At 49.0% G+C, this 15,914-nt stretch overlaps 2 long non-coding RNA genes across 2 annotated transcripts; both read left to right on the plus strand.

The window, feature by feature from the left end:
• The first annotated feature begins 4 nt into the window (after positions 1-4).
• On the plus strand, positions 5-6,806 carry LOC149121012 (uncharacterized). Its single transcript, XR_016225414.1, has 2 exons — positions 5-234; positions 6,575-6,806. It is a non-coding gene; the product is annotated as an uncharacterized LOC149121012 (long non-coding RNA).
• Positions 6,807-13,765: 6,959 nt separating this feature from the next.
• On the plus strand, positions 13,766-15,695 carry LOC138846577 (uncharacterized). The gene is made up of 2 exons (XR_016225416.1): positions 13,766-14,290; positions 14,822-15,695. It is a non-coding gene; the product is annotated as an uncharacterized LOC138846577 (long non-coding RNA).
• The last annotated feature ends 219 nt before the right edge of the window (positions 15,696-15,914 follow it).

The raw sequence follows: 15,914 nt of genomic DNA on the forward strand, positions 1-15,914 counted from the left end.
CTCCGCCCCAGGCTGGCGCTCAGCCCTGCAGCAGGCAAAATGGGTGCTGCCGCGGGGACCCGTGGGTATGGTCAAGGCCGCGCTTTCTCACAGGAGAGAGAGCCTCAGCGGATGGCTGAGGGAGATGAGGCTAGAGGGCCGCTCTGTGGACCCGCCAAACTACAACTCCCAGAGGAGCCAATGCGTCTTAAAGACACAGGCAAGACACAGGCCCTTTTTTTTCTAGGACTACAGGTTTGTGTATGTAGGGTTTTGTTGTCTTTTTTTTTTTTTTTTTTTTTTTTTTTTTTTTTTTTTTTTTTTTTTTTGTTAAACTCACCGGAGCCCGAGGCCGCCTCTATTCTCAGGAGAAAAATCCACTCGGGGATGGGGAAAAAAAAAAAAGCACAGCTGTTGCCGACGCGTAAGAAGCTACTATGGGATGGGCGGTTGGCAGTGCTTTCGCTGGTTTCTTCACGTGGGTGCTTCGGGTAGAAACTTTCCAGCTCTGCGGTGGGAAGAGGATCTGCAGGGCTTTTACAAAACGTGTGAATGGCGGCATTGTTTGTCATATCCGAAAATTGAAAAACTAAACTAGTCCATCCATGCAATGAAACACTGTGCGGCAGTCAGAACAGCGCAGAGCTGTGTGGGCAGGAAGGAACCACGTGCCAGGCAGTTAAGGCAAAAAAGTTAAGTCGTACGTTTAGGTAGCTAGTCAAGTCAAAAATATTGTGTATGGGGGCCGGCGCTATGGCGCAGCGGGTTAAGGCTCTGGCCTGAAGCGCCAGCATTCCATATGGGCGCCGGTTCTAGTCCCCGCTGCTCCTCTTCCGATCCAGCTCCCTGATATGGCCTGGGAAAGCAGTGAAGATGGCCCAAGTCCTTGGGCCCCTGCATCCACGTGGGAGACCCTGAAGAAGCTCCTGGCTCCTGGCTTCCAATCGGCTCAGCTCCAGCCGCTGTGGCCAATTGGAGAGTGAGCCGGCGGATGGAAGACCTCTCTCTCTCTCCCTCTCTCCCTCTCTCCCTCTCCTCTCTGTGTAACTCTTTCAAATAAATAAACTGTGCCAGTAGTTCCCGGCTGCTCCACTTCAGATCCAGCTCCCTGCTAATGTGCCTGGGAAAGCAGAGGAGTATGGCCCAAGTGCTTGGACCCCTGCACCCACATGGGAGACCTGGAAGAAGCTCCTAGCTCCTGCCTTGTTGTATTCATCTGGGGAGGGAACCAACGATGGAAGATCCCTCTCTCTCCCTCTTTCTCTGTAACTCTTTCAAATAAATAAAATAAATAAATATATTGCAATTTTTCAAGATTTATTTATTTGAAAGTCAGAATTACAGAGAGGCAGAGACAAAGAGAAAGAGGTCTTCGATCCAGTGGTTCACTCCCCCAAATGGCTGCAACGGCCAGAGCTGGGCCAATCTGAAGCCAGGAGCCAGAAGCTTCTTCCAGGTCTCCCATGTGGGTGCAGGGGCCCAAAGACTTGGGTCATCTTCTACTAATTTCCCAGGCCATAGCAGAGAGCTGGATCCAAAGTGGAGCAGCCAGGACTTGAACCAGCACCCATATGGGATGTCGGCACTGCAGGCAGTGACTTTACCCGCTATGCCACATCGTCAGCCCCAATAAATATATTTTTAAAAACTGCGTATGGACATGTGAGTATAGTAAGCCTAAATACAGGAATAAGACTGTAAGGGAAGGCATCTCGGGCAGAGACTAGTGAGGGTGGGGCCGGGAGAGGAGAACCTGAGCTTTATCTGTATTATTTGAATGTTTTTCTTACAAGAACATATTTTTTCAAATCTGTCAATGGAGATAGGGGAGTCTACACTACCTCTGCATAACTTTGCCAGTCCCTTGGCTACTGTGTCTCCCTGTCTCCACCTGTAAAATGGCCTAACAGTAGTGTGAAATGCCTGAGATTGTTGTGATGATAAGATAAATGCTTGACTCAATAGTAAATGCTCAAAAAATATTAGCCACTAGTATGATTATTTTTGTTATTGCTATTCCCATCCTGCTCCACTAAAGCAACATTTTTGGTTTGTTCACTGTTAAATCCTCAGGTCCTAGAACAATGCCTAGGTCACTATAGGAGGTTAAAAACAGTTTGTTGGGGCTGGCGTTGTGGCACAGCGGGTTAAGCTGCCACTTGCGACACCAGCATCCCTTTTGAGCCCTGGTTCAAATCCCAGCTGATCCACTTCAATACAGCTCTCTGCTAGCAGGCCTGGGAAGGCAGCAGAAGATGATCCAAGTACTTGGGCCTCTGCCACCCATGTGGGAGACCTGGACAGAGTTCCAGGCTCCTGGCTCCAGCCTTGCTGAGCCCTGGCCGTTGCTGCCATTTGGGGAGTGAATCAGCGGGTAGAAGATCTCTCTGTCTCTCTCCCTCTCTAACTCTGCCTTCCAAATAAATTAGTAGATGTTTTTTTAAAAGCATTTGTCAAAGGAATGATTGAAAAGGAGTCCCGCTGCCGGCCTCTTCCGGACAGTCTCCCTCCTCCAGGCCGTCTTCTCCCACGGGAGCCATTCCCCTTCTTCCTTGGCCCAGGCCTCATCCTTCTCTGCTTCAGTGCCTGCTGTGTCTTCTGCGAACTCTGGGAAGTGATGAGCTGTTTCCCCTGCTGCTGTTCTCAGCAGTGCGGATCCCAGACGCTGCGGAACGGAGCGGGAGGCAGGGGGCCTGCAGCTGCGTCTTTGGCAGGGGCTCAGGAACACAGAATGTGCCCCCAGGGAGCTCAGAGGTGCAGGGTTTCGCCCCACCTCCTACGGCAGCGGTGGCATGAGAAGCAAAGGTACTCAAGGAAGATTTCAGTAACAGGAAGTCCACAGTGCAGTCTGTCAGCGACGGACAAAAACGTGTCTGTGATGCGCACGAGGTCCCACGGTCTAGGGGACCATATGAAGCATTCGATCTTACAGGGTAGAGTCAAGTGGTTAAATCCGAGTGTTTGACATCAGGCACATCCTGCCAGCAAGCACTCAATCTCACAGGGCCTCAACTTCCTCTTCCCCAAGTTAATAAGTACTTGTCGGGTTGTTTGGAGGATTCAGTGAGGTCATGGACACACAGAGTGTGGTACAGAGTAAGCGTCCGACTGCCTTATTATTAAATACACTGCCCAGTGTGAAGGCACAAGTGTGGAAAGTCTTTTTTTTTTTTTTTTTTTTTTTTTTTTTTTTTTGACAGGCAGAGTTAGACAGTGAGAGAGACAGAGAGAAAGGTCTTCCTATTCCATTGGTTCACCCCCAAATGGCCGCTATGGCTGGTGCACTGCGCTGATCCAAAGACAGGAGCCAGGTGCTTCTCCTGGTCCCCCATGCGGGTGCAGGGCCCAAGCACTTGGGCCATCCTCCACTGGACTCCCGGGCCACAGCAGAGAGCTGGATTGGAAGAGGAGCAACCAGGACAGAATCCGGCGCCCCAGAACCATGGTGCCGGCGCCGCAGGCGGAGGATTAGCCTAGTGAGCCGCGGCGCCGGCCTGGAAAGTCTTCTTGATGAAATCTTCAGTATCCTGATGAGATATGCAGCTGCCACTAGTAGCAGGAAATTCCTCTGGGAGCCAGGACTACCCCCCCACACACACTCACACACACAAGAGATACCTTAGATGCAGAGCCTGAGAAAGGGATTCCTGTGCAAATGGTTTCTCTCTCTCTCTCTCTTTTTTTTTTTTTTTTTTTTTTTTTGACAGGCAGAGTGGACAGTGAGAGAGAGGCAGAGAGAAAGGTCTTCCTTTGCCGTTGGTTCACCCTCCAATGGCCGCCGCGGCCGGCGCGCCCCACTGATCCAAAGGCAGGAGTCAGGTGCTTCTCCTGGTCTCCCATGGGTGCAGGGCCCAAGCACCTGGGCCATCCTCCACAGCACTCCCTGGCCACAGCAGAGAGCTGGCCTGGAAGAGGGGCAACCGGGACAGAATCTGGCGCCCCGACTGGGACTAGAACCTGGGGTTTCTTAGGAGAGTGAGGAACAGGGCAGGAAAAGAAGCCTAGCAGAGATGTGGGTTCACCTAAGTCCTTCCTCGGTCTGATCCTCCAGGGAGCTCTGGAGCATGAAGCGCATCACAAGATTTACCCCTCACTGAAACAAGGCAGCTGGGCTTTGCACCGCGCAGCAATCATTCATGGACTATGGCCTCTGAGAGGTGGGGGAGGGGAGGCCAAACCTTCCCAGGTGTATGTGGGCAAAGCAGCTCACAGGAGCTGAGGACAGTTCTCCAGAGAAGAGTGCAGCCGTGAGTCCAGCCAACGCTCATAGCTGATGGAGGCACAGGGTGTTGTGATGAAGCAGGTTAAGCCTCCGCTTGAGATACCTGCACCCCATATCAGAGTGCAGGTTCAAATCCCAGCCACTCCATTTCCAATCCAGTTTCCTGCTAATACACATGGGAAATGCAGGTGATGGCTCAAGTACTTGAGTCCCTGCCACCCACACTGAAGACCTGATGGAGTTCCTGGCTCCTGGCTTCAGCCTGGCCCAGATCTGGCTGTTGTGGCCATTTGGGGAGTGAACTAATAGATGGAACATATCTCTCTTTCTGTCACCTTAGCTTTCAAATAAATACATCTTTTTAAAAAAAAAAAAAGGCAGGAAACTAGTGCACTATCCTTGTTTTTGTTTTGTTTTGTTTGAAGATTTATTTACTTACTTGAAAGTCAGAGCTACACAGAAAGAGGAGAGGCAGAGAGAGAGAGGTCTTCCATCTGCTGGCTCATTCCCTAAATGGCTGCAACGGCCGGTGCTGCGCCGATCTGTAGCCAGGAGCCAGGACCTTCTTCCAGGTCTCCCACATGGGTGCAGGGGCCCAAGGACCTGGGCCATCTTCTACTGCTTTCCCAGGCCACAGGAGAGAGCTGGATCAGAAACGGAGCAGCCAGGACTCCATCCGGCACACATATGGGATGCCAGCACTGCAGGTGGCGGCCCTACCCCCTATGCCACAATGCCAGCCCCTGTAACATCCTTGTAAAAAGATGTCCCTGGGAAGGATGCAGTAATAATGACTACAGTGTGGCCTGTGAAGAGATGGGAGCCGAGTGAGGAAAAGGAGGAAAGGATACTAAACGTTTAAACTTTCCTTCTGGATCTTCCAAGAAGAAGATGGGTTTTGGGTGGTATTATTATTATTGTTATTATTATTATTTATTTTATAACACTTTACTTGAGATCTCCCCTGTTTATGGATTTTTAAAATATTTATTTATTTTTATTTGAGAGGCAGAGAGAGAGAAAAAGAGATCTTCCTTCCTCTAGTTTCACTCCCCAAATGCCCGCAACAGCAGGGACTGGACCAGGACAAAGCCAGGGGCCAGGACCTCCATCCAGGTTTCCTATTTGGATGGCATGAAACCAAGTACTGGAGCCATCATCTGAGTGTGTATTAGCGGGAAGCAGAGGCAGGACTTGAATCTATGCTCCCATCTGGGATGTGGGCATCCCAAGTGGCAGCTTAACCCACTGCACCACAGCATCCGCCCCTCTTAACAGATTTAAGTGTGCGATATAGCATTGTTGACTACAGGCACAATGTTGTACAGCCGGATATGGTTTCAATAATCAAAACACAGCCTTAATAGAATAACCAAACAGCCATCCCTTTATAGAGAGCTATTAAGTGTACTTATCATTAAGTGGCTCCATCCCCCACATCTGACCACTGCCAATGCCAAATATCTCATGCAGTCATTCCCAGAGGGTGATTCTGTAGGGTTTTAGCAAGCCTTGTTGCAGAGGAGGTGCAGACATAGTTATTTTCTTTTCCCAATTTTTATTTTATTTTTTGTCTATTTATTTTATTTACTTGAAAGGCAGAGTGACAGAGAGGGAGAGACCAAGAAAGAGATCTTCCATCTATTGGTTCACTCCAAACATCCAGGGCTGGGCCAAGCTGAAGCTAGGAGTCAGGGACTCCATCTGGATCTCCCATGCGGGTGCAGGGTCCCAGGTACTTGGGCCGTGTCCCACTGCTTTCCCAGGCACATTAGCAGGGAGCTGGGTCCAGCAGTTGGACTGGAACCAGCAGCCATAAGGAGTGCTGTGTCACAGGCAGCAGTTTAACCTGATGCACCACAACACTGGGCCATCTTCTCCCAACTTTTAAAAATCAATATGCTGGGACTGGCGCCGTGGCTCACTTGGTTAATCCTCCGCCTGCGGCGCTGGCATCTCATGTGGGCACCAGGTTCTACTCCCGGTTGCTCCTCTTCCAGTCCAGCTCTCTGCTTTGGCCCCAGAGGGCAGTGGAGAATGGCCCAGGTGCTTGGGCCCCTGCACCCATATGGGAGACCAGGAGGGGCCATGTGGCTCCTGGCTTTGGATCGGCACAGCACCAGCTGTGGTGGCCATTTGGGGAGTGAACCAATGGAGGGAGGACCTTTCTCTCTGTCTCTCTCATTGTCTATGACTCTACCTGTCTAATTAATTAATTAATATGCTAAATAAATAAAAAAAATGGTTATCCATACAAAAAAAATGAAAGACTGGGGCCAGCGCCATGGTGCAACAGGTTAAAGCCCTGGCATGAAGCACCTGCATCTCATATGGGCACTGGTTCTAGTCTCAGTTGCTCCTCTTCCAATCCAGCTCTCTGCTATGCCTGGGATAGCAGTAGAAGATGGCTCAAGTCCTTGGACCCCTGCACCCATGTGGGAGACCTAGAAGAAGCTCCTGGCTCCTGGCTACAGATCGGCACAGCTCCAGCCGTTATAGCCGTCTGGGGAGTGAACTAGTGGATGGAAGACCTCTCTCTCTCTCTGTCTCTACCTCTCTCTGTAACTCTTTCCAATAAATAAAATAAATCTTAAAAAAAATAAAAGACTAATATCTGTTTCCACATGAGTGAACTTCAAAAACATGCTCAATGAAAGAGGGCAGATACAAATGATCATACACTAGATGATTCCATAAATGTCTAGAATAAGTAAATTTATAGACCTCGAATGCGGTTGCTCAGGGTTGGGGGTAGTGGGAAGAATGGGAAAAGTGACTGCTTAATGGGTACAAGGTTTTATTTTGGGGTAATAAAAAGTATTTGGATCTAGATAGAAGTGCTGGTTGTAAAACACTGTGAAGGTACTAAATTCACTGAATTGCATGCTCTAAAATGGTTAATTTTGTGTATTTTTCACCTCAACTAAAAAAAAAAAAAAGAAGTAGGTGTGCTTATAGCTACTGGAGTGTCACTGCTTATAGAACTTCTCTGTGAACTGAGCTGGGGGAAAATACCCATGTGCATGGAGACTGGGCTAGCCTATAAGCTGGTGACGCATGAGGATGGGAACCCTTTTCTAGAGGAACATGGCATGGGCCCCAGAGGGCAGTGCACTTTGCAGAGGGCTGATCTGGTGCTTGGAATGTTCATGGGAACTGTGCTGCCTGAACTGAGTCCTGGAGTGCTAAGATGGGCACAGAAGGAAGAGTAACATCTGTTTTAACCAGCCTCCTTCTTCTGCCTTTCGTGTGATCTTTAAGGAGCTGCTTCTCTGATCTGTGCAGTGTAGAACCACAGCCTCCCTTGACACAATTAAAGGACAAAAAATGAGCTTGATAGGTTGTTTTTAAATATTTATTTATTGGCCGGCGCCACGGCTCACTAGACTAATCCTCCGCCTGCGGCGCCAGCACACCGGGTTCTAGTCCCGGTCGGGGTGCTGGATTCTGTCCCGGTTGCTCCTCTTCCAGGCCAGCTCTCTGCTGTGGCCAGGGAGTGCAGTGGAGGATGGCCCAAGTGCTTGGGCCCTGCACCCCATGGGAGACCAGGAGAAGTACCTGGCTCCTGCCATCAGATAAGCGCGGTGCGCTGGCCACAGTGGCCATTGGAGGGTGAACCAACGGCAAAGGAAGACCTTTCTCTCTGTCTCTCTCTCACTGTCCACTCTGCCTGTCAAAAAAAATTATTTATTTATTTGAAAGGCAGAGTGACAGAGACAGAGAGAGGAAGAGATAGAAAGAGATCTTCCAGCTATTGGTTCACTCCCCAAATGTCTGCAAAGACCAGGGCTGGGCCAGACAAGCCAGGAGCCTGGATCTCCATCCAGGGTTCCCACATGGGTGGCAGGGGCCCAACTACTTGCCATCTCCTGTTGCTTTCCCAGGCACATTAGCAGGGAGCTGAATCAGAAGCACAGAGCAGCTGGGACTCAAATTAAGCACTACAGTATGGGATACAGTGTCCCAAGTGGTGGTTTATCCCATTGTACTCTGACACCTGCCCCTGCATTTGCAATCTGGGAGATGCTACCAAGTTGCTCTCCAGAAAGGTTGTACAGATTTCCAGTTACACCAGCAGGGTGTGAGCACTGCTGTTCCCCACACTCCTGCCAAGATGGCTCAGGCTCTTCGATCTTTGCCCATCTGATAGGTGAAAAATGATATCTTAATGGGGCTTAATTTGCATTTCTTTTATCAAGAATGATGCTAGTGGTTAAGATGCCTGCATCTGACATCAGAATGCCTGGATTTGAGGCCAGCGCCACGGCTCACTAGGCTAATCCTCCGCTTTGCGGCACTGGCACACCGGGTTCTAGTCCCGGTCGGGGCGCCGGATTCTGTCCCGGTTGCCCCTCTTCCAGGCCAGCTCTCTGCTGTGGCCCAGGAGTGCAGTGGAGGATGGCCCAAGTGCTTGGGCCCTACACCCCATGGGAGACCAGGAGAAGCACCTGGCTCCTGCCATTGGATCAGCGCGGTGCACCTGCTGCAGCGCGCCAGCTGCGGCGGCCATTGGAGGGTGAACCAACGGATTTGGACCCCAGCTGTGGCCCACCAACTTCAACTTCCTGCCAGTGTAGACCCTGGGGGACAATGGTGATGGCTCAAGAAGTTGAGTCCCTGCCATCCATGCTGGAGAACCAGATTGAGTTCTGGCTCCCCAACCCGAGGCATTACAGGCACTTTGGTGGCGGGGGGAGGGCCAGAGGATGGCCGCTCTCTCTCTGTCTCTCAACTAAATAAATTTTAACAAAGGAGAGAGAGAACCTCTGCATTTTTTCGCATCAGAGTTCTTCTGGATTTCCTTTTCTGTGAACCATCTGTTCATATCCTTTGCATATTTCTTACTGATTTCTTGGCCATTTTTTTATTTATTTGTAGAAGTATTTAGTATCGGGCCTTTGCCTCTGATCTAAATTGCAACAAATTTCTTCCATTTTTCTATTGCCTTGGCTTTTGTTAGCCAGATATGAAGTAGGAGGCAGAGATCTGACTAAAACGTTTTTTGTTGTTATTTTAGTTGTTTGAAAGGCAGACTGACACAGAGAGCCAGCTTACATCTGCTGGTTTACTCCCCAAATACTCACAACGGGGTTGGGCCAGATCAAAGCCGGGAGCCAGGAACTCAATCTGGGTCTCCCATGTGGGTGGCCATCTTGAGCCATCACCTGTTGCCCCCCAGGGTGCACATAAGTAGGAAGCTGGAATCAGGTGCAGAACCTAGAGTAGAACCAAGTACTCCAATGTGGGGTGCAAGCATCCTGGTCGGCATTTCATCTAATGCATCAAATGCACCTCCTGCTCCTGGGGCACAGAGGGTTAAGCCACGGCCTGTGGTGCCGACATCCCATATGGGCGCCAGTTCGAGTCCAGCTGCTCCACTTCTAACCCAGCTCCCTGCTAATGCACCTGGGAAAGCAGCAGAAGGTGGCTCAAGTTCCTGGAACCCTGCCTCCCATGTGGGAGACCCAGAAGACACTCCCGGCTCCTGACTGCAGCCGGGCCCAGCATTGGCCATTGTGGCCATTTGGGGAGTGAACCTGCTGATGGAAAACCTCCCTCTCTGTCTCTCCTTCTCTCTCTCTCTGTAACTCTGCCTTTCAAATAAATAAATGAACTTAAAAAAAAAAAAAAAGCAAAACAAAACAAAAATACAACTGCCTGCCTTCCTGGATTCTTTGAAGGAAACCTCAGACATCTTATTATTCCATAAATATTATTCCAGTATATATATCACTAAATGAAGACTATTTTTTAAAACTAACCATGCCACTGTTAGCATATCTAATCATTACTTAATATTCAACAGTCAGTGTTCAGATTTCCGCAATGTTCATATCATTTATTTTTTATAATTTTGTTTGAATTAGAGGTCAATAAAAGCCCACAACACACATGTTGCAATTAGTTGATGCATCTTTATAATTTAGTTTCTTTTTTTTTAAATTCAGTGTATTCATTTAATTTTTTTTTTTTTTTTTGACAGGCAGAGTGGACAGTAAGAGAGAGACAGAGAGAAAGGTCTTCCTTTGCCGTTGGTTCACCCTCCAATGGCCGCCGCGGCTGGCGCGCTGCGGCCCGCGCACCGCGCTGATCTGATGGCAGGAGCCAGGTACTTACCCTGGTCTCCCATGGGGTGCAGGGCCCAAGCACTTGGGCCATCCTCCACTGCACTCCCTGGCCACAGCAGAGAGCTGGCCTGGAAGAGGGGCAACTGGGACAGAATCCGGCGCCCCGACCGGGACTAGAACCTGGTGTGCAGTGCTGCAAGGCGGAGGATTAGCCTAGTGAGCTGCGGCGCCAGCCTGGTGTATTCATTTAATAATGGCCACATTTGTCTTAAATTCTGTGGATTGCTTTCTCCTGGTTTCATTCTGGTATCTGTATTTTCCAAACCATGACAATTGTCAGATTTAGGGTAATATATTTTTTCACACTATGAGGGGTCTTCAAAATGTATGGATTTTAATTTTTTTGCACTGAAATAAAGTTAGTCTTTAATTCCATTTTCCATGAATGTTTTTGAGGTATTCGTGTATCGTCAGAGAATCATGCACCTTGATCCAGAGTCTGTTATCCATCTCCAAAAGAAGCTAGTTGTCTTCATTTGTCGTGATTTTGGTAGCCAGTGATGGTTTTTGCTCAATCCATTAATTTATTCAGGATAAACTTAATTTTTTAGCAGATGGCTTCCCAGTTGTCCCTGTACCATTTATAGAATAATTAACCTCTTCCTCCCCACATGGATTTGAAATGCAGCTTTACCATATGCCAAATTTCTATGTTTGTTTGAGTTTATTTCTGGACTTTCTAGTCTATTTCATTTATCACATTCTTTTAACTATAACTTTAAAATGTGTTTAATATCTGGATGGATAACATTTGGTTTTTCAAAAATTTCCTGCCTAGTCTTGCTTATTTTTCTAAATTAATGTTTACATCACTCTATCTTGTCCTTCCTCCCTACTTCAAAGAAAGCTGCTGGTATTTGTATTGAGATCACAATAAGTTCATGGATTAATTTTACTCCTTTTTAAAAAAATAACTATTTTCATTGTATTTGAAAGGCAGGGAGTCAGATATAGAATCTTTCATCTGCTGGTTCACTCCCCGAAAGCCTGTAACAGCCAGGACTGAGTCAGACCTACGCTGGGGTCTCCTATGTGGGTGGCAGGAACCCAAATACTTGAGCCATCCTCACCTGCTGCCTCCCAGGAAGAACATTAGCAAGAAGCTGGGGAAGAGGGCACTGTGTTATGGGACTCAGGCATTTTAACCACTGCACCAAATGCCCACCCCTTAACTTCTTCTTCTTCTTTTTTTTTTTTTTTCTTTGACAGGCAGAGTGGACAGTAAGAGAGAGAGACAGAGAGAAGGGTCTTCCTTTTTGCCGTTGGTTCACCCTCCAATGGCCACCGCGGCCGGTGCGCTGCTGCCAGCGCACCGTGCTGATCTGAAGCCAGGAGCCAGGTGATTCTCCTGCTCTCCCATGGGGGTGCAGGGCCCAAGTACTTGGGCCATCCTCCACTGCACTCCCGGGCCACAGCAGAGAGTTGGACTGGAAGAGGGGCAACCAGGACAGAATCCAGTGCCCCGACCGGGACTAGAACCCGAGGTGCCGGCACCGCAGGTGGAGGATTAGCCTATTGAGCTGCGGCGCCGGCCAACCCCTTAACTTCTTTTTGACAGTCTTCCTGTTCAAGATTTCAGTATTACTTTCGCTTAATCTTTACAACTCCAAAAGTAAGGTGTTGAGGCTGGCATTGGGGTACAGTGGATTAAGTTAATGCCTGCAACATCAGCATCCCATATAAGCTTCGGATAGAGTCCCGCCTGCTCCGATTCTGAGTTTCTGATCCAGCTCCCAGGTGTTGATGCACCTGGGAAAGCTGAATATGATGGCCCAGGTGGCTGGACCCATATTTCCAGGCTCCTGGCTTCAAGTTGGCCCAGCCCTGGCTGTTGTGACCATTTGGGGAGTGAACCAGCAAATGGAAGGTCTTTCTCTTTCTCTCTCTCTCTCTCTTTCTTCCCCTCTCTGTCTGTAACTGTGCATTTCAAATAAAGAAATGAATATTTTTTAAAATAAACCTTTTTAAAATATCTAATCCAATTTTACAGATGAAAGAACTGTGTAACTTGCTGCATCAAACAAACCACTAGTGGGAGCCACCTCGTTGGGCTGACTTTCAGCTTCTGTCCCTCAAACCCAAGGCGGGGCGGGAAGCCCGGGGCAGGAAGGAGCCAAGTCCTCCTCAGGCCTTGCTACTTAGTTGCTATCTGCCTCCAAAACTATCTGGGACTGCTTCTCTTGCACAAAACAGTTCACCCACAAAGCTAGGCTTTTAAATAAATGGCACAAATATGAATTCCTCACCTGGCGCTAAGGCAGTTGGTGAAAAACCTCCTGGAGGAAGGAAAACTCGGGAAAATTTGAGATGCAAAGGGAGGACCAAAATCACCACTACCAAGGGGACCCAGGTGAACCCGACTCAGCATTTAATTGGGAGGTAGTGAGGGGGACGATAAAATCTCTCATTGGAGCTGAGGGACACAGAGGGTCTGTCTTGCCCAGGAAAAGACATTTAAATTCTTTCTGAATAATCTGTAAGCAGATTTGGAAGAAGGTTATACACTCGAAACGGCTCATTTAACCTCTGACTGTGAGGGAATGCAGCCATCGCATGGGACTCAGGTGCAGAGGCAAAGTTTTTGCGAGAAAGGCCTGGCAGTTGGTTTTATGGGCAGAACGTGGGGCTGCACATGGGTTACTGGGGGGGGGGGGGGGCACAAATTTGAAGGAAGTAGAAAAGCATGAGTCAACCTTAGTCAGGGTCCGATGCCTCTGGCGGCCACTTGACTACTCACCCAGGGACTGCTCGCCCAGGAATAATTACACTTTTGACCTTCGGTGGATGGACCAGGGGGGAAGCTAGAGCCTGGGCCTGGATGACTCAGAATAGTAACCCACTTTGTCAGAGAGAAGCAAAGCCAGGCAGCAGTTACAGTTAACCAGGAAAATCCTACTGCAACAGGGAGGAGGGCCCAGCGTGAAGCGAACAGAGGTATAGAGGCTACTGGATGTTTTCAAGGGAGAATGAAAGCGTAGGGAAGCAGGCAAGCAGGGGCTCTCAGCTGTGTCTGTTAGCCAGCAACTAATGATGTTAGGATCATATCCTCCTATGGAGACCGGGAGGCAGAGGCCCTCTCCTTGATGATTCCATTTGAAAGGGATGTCTTTCAGGTCGCTGAGAAAGACACTCTTCTTAAAAAAAAAAATTTACTTAAGAGGCAGAGTTACAGACAAAGAGGGAAAGACACAGAGAGAGGTCTTCTATCTGCTGGTTCATTTCCCAAATGGCCTCTGCCTGGAGCTGGGCCAATCTAAAGTCAGGAACCAGAAGCTTCTTCTGGGTCCCCTACATGGGTGCAGGGGCCCAAGAACTTGAGCCATCTTTTACTGCTTTCCCAAGCCATCAACAAGGAGCTGAATTGGAAGTGGAGCAGTCAGAACTCGAACCAGCACCCATATGGGATGCCAGGGCCCCAGGTGAATACTTAACCTACTACGCCACAGCACTGGCCCTGAAACTCTTAAATTGTAGGAGATATGAATATCATACAGGAGTACGTCTCAAAGGCATGGAAGAAGGCTTCATAGTTGTGAGCCCTTTTTAATAAATGCTTTTATTATTTTATTATTTTATTATTAGTCCCAACCGGGACTAGAACCCGGTGTGCCGGCGCCGCAAGGTGGAGGATTAGCCTATTGAGCCACGGCGCCGGCCCAGTAAATGCTCTTAAGAATGGGTGTCAGGGCCAATGGTGAGGTGTTGACCAGAACAAACAGTAAATTCTTTTGGCAACCTTGGGCTTTCTCAGGCAGGCATTTTGGGCTAGGGTCATCCTAGGACCTTGAGCTGTTAGAAGCTGTTAGTGTTTAAGTCTTTTAATATGCAGGGAGGAGAGTGGATGAAATCACTTGTGTTGAAGTCTGCAGGTTTTATAGGCCAAAGCTGAGGCTTGGTTGGGAAGAGGGCTCAGTGGAGGAGGCTACCAAGGAGGGGGAAGCTTCTGGGATCCTGCCTGAAGGTGATGCTCACCAAGTTTCCTTTTCAGCAGCGATGGCTCAAGTGATGGTGTTCCTGCCACCAGTGGGCAGCTCTAAGAACAGGGGAATTATAAGTAGTAAGGAGGACCTACCTGGGGAGGTATAGGAGCCACTCTCAAGTACTTGACAAGCCAGGAATCTGCCTTCCCACCTCTCACTCTCCCAGCCTGTTCAGGCCAGAGTCCACCTAGATGTGGCAGAGTCTACTGAGCTGACCTGGCCCTAGAGGTCCAAGATCACATTCCCTGGCTTGCAATCAGAACCTGGTAGGTAGCACCAGGCATACCCCAGCTGTCCTGTTCAAAACGGAAACCCTTCCCAGCTTTAGGGAGAATGTCAAGGGCAAAGGTACCTTTCAGGCAGATTGTAACCAGGTATAAAATTACATAAGCAAATAATTTATACTACTCAAATTAAAGCCTGGAAGCTGATGCTTCTGGACTGCTGGCTTCCAGCTTGCCCATGATCTCAGGTACAAAGAGCCTTATTCCTTATCTCAACCTCTTTTCCAGAGCAGGAAGACCTAACCTCACCATGTCTGGACCTCAAGGACCATCACGATGAAACAGAGAAGAAACACGTTGTCTGGGATCTAATGACAAGCCATGGCACCTGACACCAGAGACCTGCAGCTCTTTGTTGCACCCCCTTCCTTACAGCCACTTTACAAGCCCGCAAACACCTTCACGTAGTAGAGCAGTAGTCATTGAGACCTGGAAGTCTGCCACACTGTCACCTGTTGACAGACTAAATGTTCTCTTCCCTTCACCCCAAAACCTTGTCCTCGCTATTTTGACTAGGTTTGGTAACAAGATGGCTCATGGAGGGGCCGCCTTGCAGCTCAGTGAGTGATGCCACAGTCTGCAATGCTAGCATCTCCCAGGGGCAATGGTTCATGTCCCAGCTGTTCTGCTTCCAACTCAGCTCCCTCCCAATGTGCATGGGAAGATGGCCCAAGTGCTTACCCCGCTGCTGCAGAGGAAATACAGCCACAACCAGACACAAAGAAAGAGAAGCAGACCCCTCCTCCCAACACAGACCTTGAGAAGTGGCTGCTTGAGGGGCAGGTGCTGTGCATAGCAGATAAAGCTGCCACCTGCGGTGCCAACATCCCATTTGGGTGCCAATTCACGTCCCGGCTGCTCCACTTCCGATCCAGCACTCTGCTATGACCTGGGAAAGTAGCAGAAGATGGCCCAAGTTCTTGGGATCCTGCACCCACGTGGGAGACCCAGAAGAAGCTCCTGGCTTCAAATCGGCGCAGCGTCAGCCGTTGTAGCCAATTAGGGAGTGAACCTGCAGATGGAAGACTTCTCTCTCTTGGCCTCTCCTTCTCTCTGTGTGTAATTTTGACTTTCAAATAAATAAATAAATCTTAAAAAAAAAGTGGCTGCTCGCAATTAACTAGTGAAGCAACTGCCCACTGCTATCTTGTCTATGGAGGGAAGATGTCCTAAGTTCTGCTTCTGCAAACTCCAGTCATAAATCTGTCCTAATAAATCTGCCCCTGGTATCTCTTCTACAAACATACCAGGCCCACCGACCATTGGAAGTGTGGTCCTAAGTCATGTAGGCTGCAATTTAAACCCGCCAATGCTGTAACAG

Source organism: Oryctolagus cuniculus, chromosome 18 (assembly GCF_051225735.1).
Source record: "Oryctolagus cuniculus isolate XC-2025 breed Fujian yellow rabbit chromosome 18, ASM5122573v1, whole genome shotgun sequence".
Taxonomy (NCBI): domain Eukaryota; kingdom Metazoa; phylum Chordata; class Mammalia; order Lagomorpha; family Leporidae; genus Oryctolagus; species Oryctolagus cuniculus.